Below are 14,038 nucleotides of genomic sequence, written 5' to 3'. Positions count from 1 at the left end.
ATCCTGAGAATCCTGTAACAATTAGAGCCAGGAATCAGTCTGTTTGTGAATGCTGGACTCTTGTGCTAGCATCTCACAGCCTGCAGAGCCAGCACTGGGACCTGAGTCCTCGTCTCCGATCCGGAAATTGCTCTGTGTACAGACCTAGCCTCCCTTAAGTGGTACTCATAACTGGAGACATGTCTCGGTAATCAGCCCACTTGCAGCTCTATGTTAAGCAAAATTTTACAAAAAAAAAAAAAAAAGACATCGGCCAAGCCAGCATTCAAAGGACCCAGCAACTTCAATGAGGGATGGAGACAGATTGATAATGAGTTATTACAGTTCTGCAGCTTAGCTGTTGTGAGAGCCCTGGCTGAGTGCTTACCATATACAGAAACCCATTTGTAATGGCTCTTCTGGTCGATGAAGTAAGTGGAAATGGCGTTTTCCATGTTATTGATAAAGACACCAGAGTTCTGAATATAAAGAGAGAAAATTACGTTCTGAACACAGAGGCGGCCTCTCAGTCACAGTTTTATTTGTTGTGCTGAATTCTGCAGCACAATAAAGATCCAATCTGAAGGAAACTTCTTTCTTTAATCCTACAATATAGTTGGAGATATAAGGTGCACATGGAAGGTACTTCAGAAAGTTTGTGAAAAATGGAGTTGAACAGGAAGTATAATCTAGAGCCAAAAAAATGAAATCTACTCATAATTTCCTTTTATAATATGCACTCTCCATGAACTTTCTGAAGACCCCGAAACACACAATTTTAAAATTTTTGTGCACAATTTCTTATCTTTAAATTCCATTTTCTATGAACTTTCAAAGTCTCCTTGTGTATAAATGAGAATACATACACTATAATGAGGAAGTGACATTAATTATGATGGTAATTTATTATGAACATGGTTTTAATGCTGTGGGGTTTTGTTTGTTTGTTTGTTTGTTTGTTTTTTGTTTTTGACAGGCAGAGTGGACAGGGAGAGAGAGAGACAGAGACAAAGGTCTTCCTTTGCCGTTGGTTCACCCCCCAATGGCCGCCGCGGCCGGCGCGCTGCGGCCGGCGCACCACGCTGATCTGAAGGCAGGAGCCAGGTGCTTCTCCTGGTCTCCCATGGGGTGCAGGGCCCAAGCATTTGGGCCATCCTCCACTGCCTTCCCGGGCCACAGCAGAGAGCTGGACTGGAAGAGGAGCAACCGGGACTAGAACCTGGTGTGCCGGCGCCGCAGGTGGAGGATTAGCCTATTGAGCCGCGGCGCCGGCCAATGCTCAGTGTTTTCTCATCGAATCTTCACACTCAGCTGAGACGTACATCAGTACCACTATTCTCGTTAAATAGTTGAAGACACATGGGCTCCAGAGCTTAGGCTGCCATCTAAGGCCGTGCTTCTCATAGGGGCAGAGCTGCATCGGATGCCCACGTGCCTTGTCCCCTTGCAGACAGGCATTGAAAGTGAGCTTCCTGGGAGACCCTGAGACCCCACAGGATATAGAAAGGATGTTCAAGAAGGCGGCTGGCTTCAAGCTGGAGTTGAAAGAGAGACAAGATATAGACAAGCAAAAAAGATGCAGACATTCTGGGCAAGTGGCAGAGAGGGAGCAAAGGGACCGGAGTGAGATGAGGAAGAGCATTTATTATGACCACTGGCAAGAGAAAACGCCCCAAATGGAGTACCAGAGACCAGCCAGAGGGGCAGTGGGGGCAGAACTGGGACAGCTGAGATGGAAGCCTCAATAGAGGCACAATAGGGGTTGGGGGTGGGGTAAGAGACCCTCAGATCACATGACATTGAGTTGAAGTGCCACTGCCACTTCTGCCACGAAGATTCTGTCTCCTCATTAAGTCACTCATCCAAGCAATGTGGATGGAGCCCTCACCGGGTGCTCAGGGGACAGCAAAGCACAAAGCAAATGTGCATGACGCTGCCTGGGGTTTAAAGAGACTTGCAGCAGCACCTTTGAAATTGAACAGGCAGTCTAAGCAAGTTCTGTACCTGCTCTCATAGAAAGTGGTCCATCCACAGCGTCAGGGAGCAGGAAGAGAGCTGTGTAGCAACACTAAGACTCCTGTTATCACCGCTGCTAACTTAGCTACCGTGCTTTGCGTTCACACAAGGGCTCCCAGGAATTTGAAGCTACCTCTGCGCAAAACAGAAGAGAACATTAATTATTCAGTATACATCTGCCAAAATAACGCTTATATCAATTATATGAGGGCACTTCAAATGGTTCATGAAAAAAAGGGAATTAAAAAATGTTATTTTGGGCGCAGAGGTTTCTGAAATCCATGCATATTCTTTCATAATACACAGTTTCCATGACCTTTTTGAAGACCTCCCATGGATGCTTTAATCTGAAAATATCATCCCCATGCAAGAAGGCTGATGAAACGGTGCTTAGTTCCAAATGCAACAAATCAGCCCCGATATCGGAGTGGCAGTGCAGCACGGACCAGAGTTGGATCCTGCCACTTACTCTGAGCTTCTGTTTCTTTATTGGTCAACACAGCTAACAGCACATGTATCCTGTACGAATACTAGGAAGGTACAATCAATCACGTATGTGTGGAGGACTTTACCCTCCAGATGTTATGTGGGGTTATCTGTGGATATCTGGAGGAATAGGTGCTACTGACAATTAGCAGGAGAAGAGAAGGGCTTCTTTGAACCCCCAACAAATGCACAGTCTACTCTTCTCCAGTAAGGCATTATCTGACCCAAAATACCAGTGGTGCCAAGGTTGAAACACACAGTATTATGCAACGTCCTTGGCATAATGGCATCTCACGGGAACTCGAAAATTATTATGCTGTAATTTATGTTTGTTATCATTTTCATTATCATCATCACCATCACATCCTGTCCAAATAAATACCAGAAAACTATGGCTATGGATGGTGGTGGAACTGGAAGTGATTATCGATGCTGCCTTCTTATTAGGCGAGAATGCCACATTTTTCCAACTGTGAAACACAGGATGATTTGCCTCCTTCTTCCTCTACATCCAAACCTCACTGCTGCTGCAACAAACTCTGTCTATAAATCCACTTATATTCCTGTGCCACCGTTTATTTCTTTTAATTAAAGTGTTCGAATTATTCCCCATGGAGTTCACCCAAGGTAGGACATCCCCAAACCTTTAAAAAATATTAACTGAGAAAATGGAGTTAAGACTAAAATAGAGCCACACTCCTCCCATTTGAAAGTATATTTGTTCATGTCAGGAGAATGAAGTCGGCATGAATTATTCATTAGAATAAGTTTATTGGCAAAATTGTTGTCTTTGGATGGGATGCATAACAGAGTGAATAAATAACACGGGATGGATATTTTTAGGGACTGGAGAGTAAATCTAGGAAGAGGAATTCATAACAGGAAGGAAAGGAAGTTATGGCTAGAAGTAGTTGAGGCTTTGCAGTGAAATATGCGGGGGACATAAAAATCGCCTCCACCAAGATAAAAGCGAAACAAGTGAAATCCATCGGATGGCTCTGCTCTTGGGTGACGTAGCTGCTTCTCTTCAACTCGGTTAAAAGTACTAACTGTATTGGAATGGGGCAAATAAGGGTTCCTATCACCACCTTCTAGAATCAGCTCACCAGGCTCACAAACACAACAGGGCTGAGCATGGAGGACAAGTGGCAGCTGAGGCTCAGGGTCCACCTGTCCCCACCCTCTGCCGGGCTTTGTCTGAGGCACACATAGCATGCAGCTTGTCTTCTTCCACCTCCAAGCTGCAAATCAGATCTTGGTCATTTCCAGTTCAGAGGCAAGAAACCCACTTGGTCAAAGAAAATTTGGTGGGGGGTGGGGGAGCACCCACAGGCTGCACCATGAATGCAAAGCTGCTGCCCACGGATAAATGGATGTGAATACGGATGGATTAAGAGAGGAGACCACGTGCTCCATTGAATCCCTCACAGCTCATGCTGTAACCTATGCTGCAGGAAAAAAAAATCTACTTCATGAAAAAGAATGGAATCCGAGTTAAAAATTTCTCCATCTTGTGTGGCTCTTCCTTGTCAAGAGCAGACTCTTCCTATCTCTGCACATCACCAGGTGAGCACACAATGAGACACGTGCCTCAGCTAGGCTTCAGCACACTCTGGTGAGGAGCAACAGAGCAAACACATTAAGCTCCAGAGGCCACATGCCTTCTGTGCCGGCTGTTCAAATCCGCCCTTGCAGAGGGAATCAGCCATGGACAATAAGTAGTGGGCTGAACAGGGCTGAGTTTTTATAAATAAAATCTATAAAAGCAGGTGCCAGGCCAGACCTGGCCCTTTGGCCTTAGGCTGAAGACTTTTTTTTTTTATTTCACAGGCAGAGTTAGACAGTGAGAAAGAGAGACAGAGAGAAAGGTCTTCCTTTCGTTGGTTCACTCCCCAAATGGCCGCTACGGCCGGCGCTGCACCGATCCGAAGCCAGGAGCCAGGTGCTTCCTCCTGGTCTCCTATGCGGGTACAGGGGCCCAAGCACTTGGCCCATCCTCCACTGCTTTCTGGGGCCACAGCAGAGAGCTGGACTGGAAGAGGAGCAACAGGGACTAGAACCTGGCACCCATATGGGATGCTGGCACCACAAGTGGAGGATTAACCAAGTGACCCATGGCGCCGGCCCCCAGGCTGAAGACTTCTAATGAGTTACTTTCCCAGCAATGTGGTAGCAAATAACCAATACGTGGTAACTTCAAACAACAGAACTTTAGGGACAAACGTGGTGACTCAGTAGGTTAAGCCACCACTTGGGATGCTCACATCCTGTACTGGAGTGATTAGGTTCAAGATAGGCTTTTTTTTTTTTTTTTTTTTGACAGGCAGAGTGGACAGTGAGAGAGAGAGACAGAGAGGAAGGTCTTACTTTTCCGTTGGTTCACCCTCCAATGGCCGCCGCAGCCAGCGCACTGTGGCTGGTGCACAGTGCTGATCCGAAGCCAGGAGCCAGGTGCTTCTCCTGGTCTCCCATGCGGGTGCAGGGCCCAAGCACTTGGGCCATCCTCCACTGCACTCCAGGGCCATAGCAGAGAGCTGGCCTGGAAGAGGGGCAACCGGGATAGAATCCGGCGCCCTGACTAGTACTAGAACTCGGTGTGCCGGCGCCGCAGGTGGAGGATTAGCCTAGTGAGCCGCAGCGCCAGCCCAACATAGGCTTCTTTCTCTGATCCAGCTTCCTGCTAATGAGCCTGGGAAGCAGCAGGTGGTAGTCCAGGTGCTTGGGTTCCCGCCACCCAGGCAGGAGATCTGGATGGAGCTCCTGGCTCCTGGCTTTGGCCTGACCCAGGCCCAGCTGTTGTGGGCATTTGGGGAGTGAACCACCAGATGGAGGACTCCTCCCCACCTTCGTCTCTACCCTCCCCCATTCCCCGGCCCAGCCAGTCTCTCAATTCCTGGAAATAAAAATACTCATCCTACTCAGAATCTCATCTCTTAAACCCAGGAGGAACAAAGTCAAAACTAAGAATTCTAGGAGAGTGGGTAGGGGTCTTTGGTAGCCTATAAGGCACCTTTCCCTGCACTGGCTGCACAGAGCCCCACACCAGGGTGCAAAGCACGTCTAACCCTCTCACCTACCAGCTACGTGTCTTGGAGCAGAGCCCAAACCACACACCTGAAGGCAGGGACAGAGCCCGTTTTGCAAACCCCTCAATGATGTACATTGGATCTGTGAAATGAGTGACTATGGTGGAGAGCATGGCGTGCGGAGCTGCCAGAAGAGGGGGACATTTCAAGGATTGTTCTGCTGTTGTGCAGATCTGGGTGTCTTCCTGAAATGCTGGAAGTCATTGTAACTCACGCACTGGCGCTCCCAGTTCAGGAATGGGTCACTGCAATAGGTCCTTCCAGGCCCAGTCTCCTACAGTAATTTATTACCAAGGGCTAATTCAGGAAGCACATAATTCGTCCTAGAACCCATTTAAAATTGATTGCACCCCTATACATTACAAAAAGATGCCGCAATAGCAATGTTTATAAAAAGAAAAAAGGTTTAGGATAAGCTAATAGTCCATCAAAAGGATGATTTGGGGTTAAATTATGGTATAATTGTAACAGATTCCTATGCCACCATCAGGTTGGGGAACAGTGAGTAGCAACATGGTGTGAACACTAAATTTTGAAATGTGGTTCTCTCTCTCTTGTGTGTGTGTGTGTGTGTGTGTGTAGGGAAGAGAGAAAGTATAAATTATTAAAAGGGGATGATTTGGAAGGAAACGTTCATGTACTTTGTTTGCTCTTACTCTTTTGCGAGTTGAATTTTTGCAATAGGTATGCATTATTTCAGTCATAGAACAAAATTAAAAATCAAAGGTAAAAATGCCCTCCAAGTGTTCAGCTATTTGCAAATGCAGATGATGAACAAGCTCACTGGGACTCTGCGTGTGAGACGGAGGAGAAAGACTGGGGTTATAGGGAGTCATAAAGCCAATAGGAGAATCAAGGGACAGAAAGGACGGATCTGAGGGTGAACAAGGTCAGTCTCTCGCTTGTGAAAGCGAAACATCACCAGCCCAGCACCCTCACACACAGGCATAAAATTCCCTCATCTGTGTGCCGTTTTTCGAAGCAATGCTCTGAACACGTCTCTTTGCTCTGAATTGATAAGGTTACTAATCACCAGGGGACAGGGGCTCTCCGCAGTGACATTTATACAATTCCCTGCCCCTTCGTCCAAATCAAACAAGGTAATACTCCAAAGAAATCGGCCAGTGGACTCCTGATGCTTCAACTCAGGCAAGTCAAAACCTTTTCAAGTCTCAGTTGGCTAATATTAAGGAAAATCCGATTTAAGAGTCTCGAGCTGCAGATGCACTCACTAGCTTAGGAATTATTTATGCTTGGCAGATAACCGAGATGGACATCATTCCTGGCCTGTGATCACAGCCAGCATTTAAACACACTGTGGCAGGACAGCAAGAAGGTTAGGTGACTTGCCCAAGGTCATCATGCCAAGCGGTGGCCAAAATGGGACTAAATCCCAGGTGAATATCAACTTACCTTACAGTATTCCTCCAGCATTAAAAAAACTATGATTCTCTTTAACAACAAAGGAGTAGGAAGAAGAGGAAAGAGAAAGAGGAGGAGGAAGAGGAAAATGAAAACTGTTGTTATCATTGTCTTTTATTTATCTAGAAATCATAAACCCTGGATTCTTGTGTCACAGTGGAACATGGTGACATTCACTAATCAGTACATACAGAATTACTGTGATGGTAAAGTGAATATAGATATTCACTTTACCATCTCTCTCTCTCTCTCTCTCTCTCTCTCTCTGGGAGACAGAAAGAGAGGGCAAGAGAGTCGGAGAGTGAGGCAGTGAGGGGACAGAGAGGGAGGGAATACAGTCAATGGGGCATGGGTAGATGATCAAATGGACAACCACACAGTCAGGCAGACGGGCAGATAGCAGGTAGTCAGGTAACATTTTAAAGGGTGATTTTGAAAACCAGACCTCATTCCACTGTTGTTGGCAGGGCTCTGCTTGGGGGACAAGCACTGGTTTCCCTGGCACGCCTTCCACAGTTTGGAGGGGTTTCTCTGGCGAGATGCCGCCTCCCTTGTGAGAAGCTGGCTGCGGCTCTGAGCGCAGGAATCAGACTCTTGTTACAGTAAATGTCAGCACCAGTGGGAAACCCTCACTGGCTGGCTGTGTTCTGGGAACAAATGCTGCCTGGATAACTCCAGCTGGGCAGCCCCCAAGCCTTTGAGCCCATTCACTGGGGACGGAGTATCACCTTTCTCATCCTGGGCACTCCTCAGGCGAGTCAGCTTGTGCATTCTCCTCCCATGGCAGAACTGGCTGGGAACAACTGAGTGGCCAGGGCTCCTGCTCACCTCGCCACTGTCAATGCTGGTTTGCATTCTTGCAAATACACAAGGAGATGATTCTCAGGCCTGGCTGCTCACATGAAGAAAATGGACCTTCTGTGGAATAACTCACTCATTTCTGCACTTGTAAATCTTGTCATTCTCAGTAGCTCCAGACGAAGGTCTCTGGGATGAGGCATCCCAGGGTCAAATACAATTGCTTCTTAATAGAGACATTGCCTTAGCAAGTGACTGACCCCACGATACACCTCACTTTCTGAGTCTACTCAACGGGATTGACAATGCTCCTTAACTCTTAGGGGTGATGGAGAAAATCGCAGGCAATTTAGCCATCAGTGTTCCTATGAATAGTAGGCTATGTTTACCAAATATATAATGAATTTTGTCTTCCCTTCTAAAGCAAACCAAGGCATGAAGAATTACATCCATTTAAAATAGTTGTGTTTCAGTTCAGGATTGGGAGAACACAGCACTTTCTATCTAGCTGCTGACGAGCTATGGATACATGAGAGACTGAGGCACAGAATAGAGATAAAGTTCCTAATGATGATGACACTGAAACCAGCTCTCACCTCCCCATGAGCTCCTTCTACAAAGGGTGCAAAATGAACAATTACGACCCAAGGTTGCATGAATAGCCGGGTCAAGAAATCATAGACAAGTGCTGTACTTCCTCCGCCTTGCCAGTTCCCACACGGCATTCCTGTTTATTGCTAGGACGTCTAACTGAGCACACGAAGTGTTGAAGGAACCCAAACGAAGAGAGGGGTCAGCTGTGGAATCAGGACTGAGTGTAGATCTGCTAAGGTTAAACAAACGCACCCACTCATACTACATTTCCCTATCCCCCGACCACGGCAGACATCACTAATTGATCACACCACTCTCTGTCCATGAGCCTTCCCATGACCCCATAATCATCTACACAAACCTTCAGCAAATAGCCGCTGCCAATCACCCAAAGATAGAAAGCGATCTGAAAATATTATATGTTCCAAGAAGCTGGTCCGGGAGGAGGCAGTGAAAATCTGCAGGAGGCATTTTGTAGCTGGGAACCACCTGCACCACACAAACCAGCAGAGCATCAACAAGGGAAGGAGGAGCTGACCTCTTCCTAAACATTACAAGGTTCTGGCTGATGTGAATGTGAGAGAATCTGACTAAACCCACAGTAACGAGTCTTGGAAAATCATTTTGCTGTGTGAACAAAATCTACAAAAAGTCCAAGGCTCCATGAGGTTTGGGAACCTGCAACATCAAGTTTTTTGTTTTTTTTTTTTTTGACAGAAATGGAAATTTAAGAAGGAATAATAGGTTTGTGGTGGGAAGAAATTCATTCTATTATTGTTATTAATGCCCTAAATATTTAGAACAGACACACAGTCACAGTTGCACAGATAATGCTGAGATATGTCAAGAAAAATACAAAACAATTAATTAGTATGACAACTCCTCCCAAGGAAGCAATTCAAACATTTAATGGAAAACAAAGACATAATAAAATGCAATCATCTGGTGCCTATATTAGCCATAATTAGTATATATGATCAAAACCAAGTCAAAGATTATGTTTCCATTCTAAGTGTGTAAGCCTCCAACATCCTGTTGGGACAGATGGAACGGATGTTGTTGGAAGAGTCCAGTTATTTGATGGGAGAGAGAGGAAACGCAGGAATTTCATGGGTTTGTTAGGCTATGCAACAAGGCAGTGCTCCACACCTGCATTGGCTGGTCTGAGCAGTATTGCCTCCTATAAACTGTGTGCTCTTCACCGCCAAAGAGAGGAGGAGGAGGGGATAAGGAGGTAGGAGATGGGCAGGGACAGGGGAGGGAGGGAGATGAGGAGATAACCACAACTATAATGGACTACAAGGGTACTGTACAGGTACTGGAGACCCATGTTCAGATCCTGCCTTCCACCTTCAAGCTACAGATCTGTTGCAGGAGGCAGGCATTCAGAAATTAACAACTCCATTTGTGAGGGTCCTCATGAGGTTCCCGAATCCCGGATGTCATTCTTCCAAATGAGACAGACGCAAACTCTCTCTTTCTGATGGTCTTTCAAATAGCAGACATGCATCTATCCAGGCCAAGTGAGTTAGCCACATGCTCGCCATCACTCCACATTCCTGTCTCTGGCACACATTCCTGGCTGAGAGAAGCACGCTTACCTGCCCAGCCCTAGGATCTCTATCAAAGAAACCCCTGGTGCTTGGAGGTGTGGGGGCTGCAAATCTGAAATTTGCAGGGCAGGTCAGCAGGCGGGAGACCCCGGGAAGAGTTCCTGCCAGAAGGCTGCCTAGAGGCAGATTTCCTTCTTCCTCTGGGGGTGGGGGTGGGGAGCAGTTCTTTTCTCTTAAGACCCTGAAGTGATTGGATGAGGCCCACCCACATGGTGGAGGGCTCATTTGTTTTACTCGAAGTGATGTGAATGTCAATTCTATCTTTAAAAAAATGCCTTCACAGCAACACACAGAATAGCGTTGGACCAACTGTCTGGGAATTGCGTGTGGCCACGTGGACACACATCATTAAACATCCCACGGGTCACACTTCTTTTCCCTCCATCTCAGCCTTACCACTTGGCTCCACCACTCATGCATGCATCCATAAAATTAAAGTCTTTCTTTATTTTGAACTTTATATAAATGGCATTGTTCAGAATTTAAGAGGGATGCTCCCAGGGCAGGTGATTTTTCCCATGAAACATATTCAGCAATGAAAGGGAACCATGGATGCAAGCAGCAGTTGCAAGACTCACTCAGAGAGAAAGAAGCCAGTCCCAAAAGGCTGTAGAATGCATTACTCCATTTCCAGAATGTTCTTGAAAGCACAGCATTTCAGAAATGAAGAATGGATTAATGGTTGCCTGGGGTTAGAGATGAGTGTGCAGGTGGGGGAGGAGGGAGGGCACCATGATGGATCCTTGTGTTGATGGAACTCTTCTGCAGGTTGACTGTAGTGGTAGACACATGAACTTACCCATGTGAGTAATGTATGAAGAACTAATCACATGTATATGCACAACACAGGTGTGTGTGCACACACATACACACACACTGTAAAGACAGAGATACTACACAAACTCACATGCAGCGCGTAGACACATACTCACACCCCACCCAAACACACATACAGAGCCATACGCATGACATGTAACACACACACACAAACAGGACAATGACTGAGATTGGCAGATTGCATCACACGCTGGATAAGATCACCTTGTATATCTGCATCACCCAGATCAATCAGCAATTGTGATAAAGTGCTATACAGTTTGTCAAGATGTCATTGTTGGGGCAAACTGAGCAAAGGCTACCCAAAATCCCTCTGTACTGTTTCATACGGCTTCATGCGAATCTACAAACCAAAGATCATCTCAAAATTAAAATGTTAATAAAAAATAAAACACAGCTTTGTGAGTTTTCTACTAACACGTTGTTACTAACATAGAGCAGACATGTCTGCGTCTTCCTGGGAGTAGACCATCACATTTTTATGCACGTTTCCATTCAAAACTAAAGGAAATCATAGGTGAATTTAATGTATTGCAGATTCTTACTTTTGTGAAGATATCTCCACTTTCTCAATGCAGGGCTGCAGGGACCACAGAAGGAGGTAGTGATGTGTGGATGTGGGTGAAGAGTAGCTCTGGGTTGTGGAGAGGTTGTCATTTCCACCATCATAACTCAGTTCTTATCAGCTGTCGGTGACGCTACAGACTCAGAGTTCTAAGGCTCAGTTCAGATAGTGACACGTGCCTGGAGTTTGGAACTAAGCTACCAAACCCCATTGGTTTGTGTTCCCTTGCTGCTGAATGGTTCTGTGGGTCCCCAACCAACCCCAGAGTACCAAAATTCCAAAACAGAACTGACTCTAAATGCTGGCATCACATTTCCTTTGATTCCATGGCAACCCTATATCCCGACTGCATTTTGCATCGGCTGCGACCTTCCATTTGCTCTGCATTCGTTTCCAGATTGAAATGGTATCTTGTACTACACATGTTTGCTGTGAGGGTTTGTCCTGCGAATTCATTTAATAATGAAGCATATGGCCTGCCTGCATGGCGTTCACCACAGCCAACTGCCAGGCGGTACATACACACAAGGAGCTTTTCAGCCTGAAGTTCTAAGGCTGCAAAGATGCTCAGGTGAGTTTGCTTCCATTAACCTGCGCCGAATACAATCCTATTGCCTTCTCCCACACTCAATAGCATGAAAGTCGCTGAATATTTAGTAGCATAATCAAGTATAATAGGGGCAGAATGGGAGAGCTCCTTGTAAATTTCCGTCAGCCTTTCACAGTCTGACAGCAGAAGGTGTGTGTTTATTATAAGGAAATGTATTTTAAAAGGCACCTTTTTGTTGTCGTAGAGAAAATAGGTTATCACATACATTGGAGGAATGTAAATGGATGAAACGTTTTTGGAGGGCAAATCTTAGTAATATCTATGGAAAGTAGATTGATGCAGCCATGGCATAACTAAGAAATTATCCAATAAATATGCATGCACAAATACACAGAGATAGGAGAATAAACAGACACAGTACTTGAAATTGGGAGAAAACCTAGACCAAACCATTTAAATGTGCATCAATAAGGAATATAATAAATAGTTTTATTCCTAAAATGGAATACTATGAAACTATTAAAATGATGAGTTAGATCTAAAAGTTCAGTATGAAAAATAGTACATGTGACACATTTATAAATATAAACATTGAAGCAATGGGTGAGGCCAGCGCCGCGGCTCACTAGGCTAATCCTCCGCTTGCAGCACTGGCACCCCGGGTTCTAGTCCTGGTTGGGGCACTGGATTCTGTCCTGGTTGCCCCTCTTCCAGTCCAGCTCTCTGCTGTGGCCCGGGAAGGCAGTGGAGGATGGCCCAGGTCCTTGGGCCCTGCACCCACATGGGAGACCAGGAGGAAGCACCTGGTTCCTGGCTTCGGATTGGCGCAGCGCACCGGCTGTAGCAGCCACTTGGGGGGTGAACCAATGGAAAAAGGAAGACCTTTCTCTCTGTCTCTCTCTCTCTCTCACTGTCTAACTCTGCCTGTCCAAAAAATAAATAAATAAATAAATAAAAGCAATGGGTAAATGACTAAAATTTGGGGTGGGGCAAGCATCAGGGAGGGCAGGTGGCTGGTAGACCTTCCATGGCCTGATACTAGAGAATTTTGCTCTTTTTCTTATTTCTAAACTATTGATTCCTTTCTCAAGACCTGCAACAGCACAGAGGTCTAAAAGTCATGATATGAAGTTCATCCTCTCAGAATTTATAGAGAAAACTTCCACAACTTTGTTTTGGCTCCAATATGTTCAATAAACTTCCTGGCAGTACCATAATGAGAACAATTGTTGATCTTTAAGATAAGAGGCTCCGAGGAGTTTGCAATAATAATTTAAAACACACAAGCACATGCACAACATTTCAACTCAACAGCAATGACATTATGCTCGATCCACCTTACTGAAGTCAGTATGTTATTCTGAGAATAAAGTTATTTAAAGTAAAATTAAGGTCTCTATTCTACCCCCACACCAAGTAACATTGACTAAATTATTAAAATCTCTAGACCCAGTTTCCCTAATTGTAATGTGTGCTTGATAACAATGCATATGTCATGGAATTACTGAAAACAGTAAAGAAAATAATATCCATAAAGCAGTTGGCAAAACGTCTCCGCAATGCAAATGTTCAATTAATAAATATGCACAGTGCATGCAAACATTCACGCATACAAGCACACACTTTGAAGGCAAAGGGTGCAACCATTTCCCAAACTGATTTTGTGAGTCTCCCTTGCCATTTTCTTAGAATTGCCCACATATCTTCAACATTTCGTAAACGCCTCCTTTAAATCTAAGAGGGAGTAGATGATCTGCTCAGTTTAGCATAAGGAGACCTTCTAACAATTAATGCCATGCAAACATGCCTGGTGAAAAGGTCCCATCACCGAGGGTATTCAAGCAAATGACTTGTTGTTGGGTGAGTTGTAAGGAAGGTCCTCGTGTCTCTCAGTGATGGACCTTTATTTTTCAGACTCCCTCTCTCAGTCACATGAAATGCTTGTCACAACTGTCAGTTAGATTTGCTAATTGCTCAGGCAGAGGTAGACGCCCGAATCTCTGTCTTCCAGCCATGGTATAATATCTTTCACCTGCCCCCTTCACAGCACTAATATGCCCACAGTATATCTCCCCCCAACTGGAAATATTTT

Source organism: Lepus europaeus, chromosome 21 (genome assembly GCF_033115175.1).
Source record: "Lepus europaeus isolate LE1 chromosome 21, mLepTim1.pri, whole genome shotgun sequence".
Classification (NCBI taxonomy): domain Eukaryota; kingdom Metazoa; phylum Chordata; class Mammalia; order Lagomorpha; family Leporidae; genus Lepus; species Lepus europaeus.
This window is presented reverse-complemented; position numbering follows the sequence as displayed.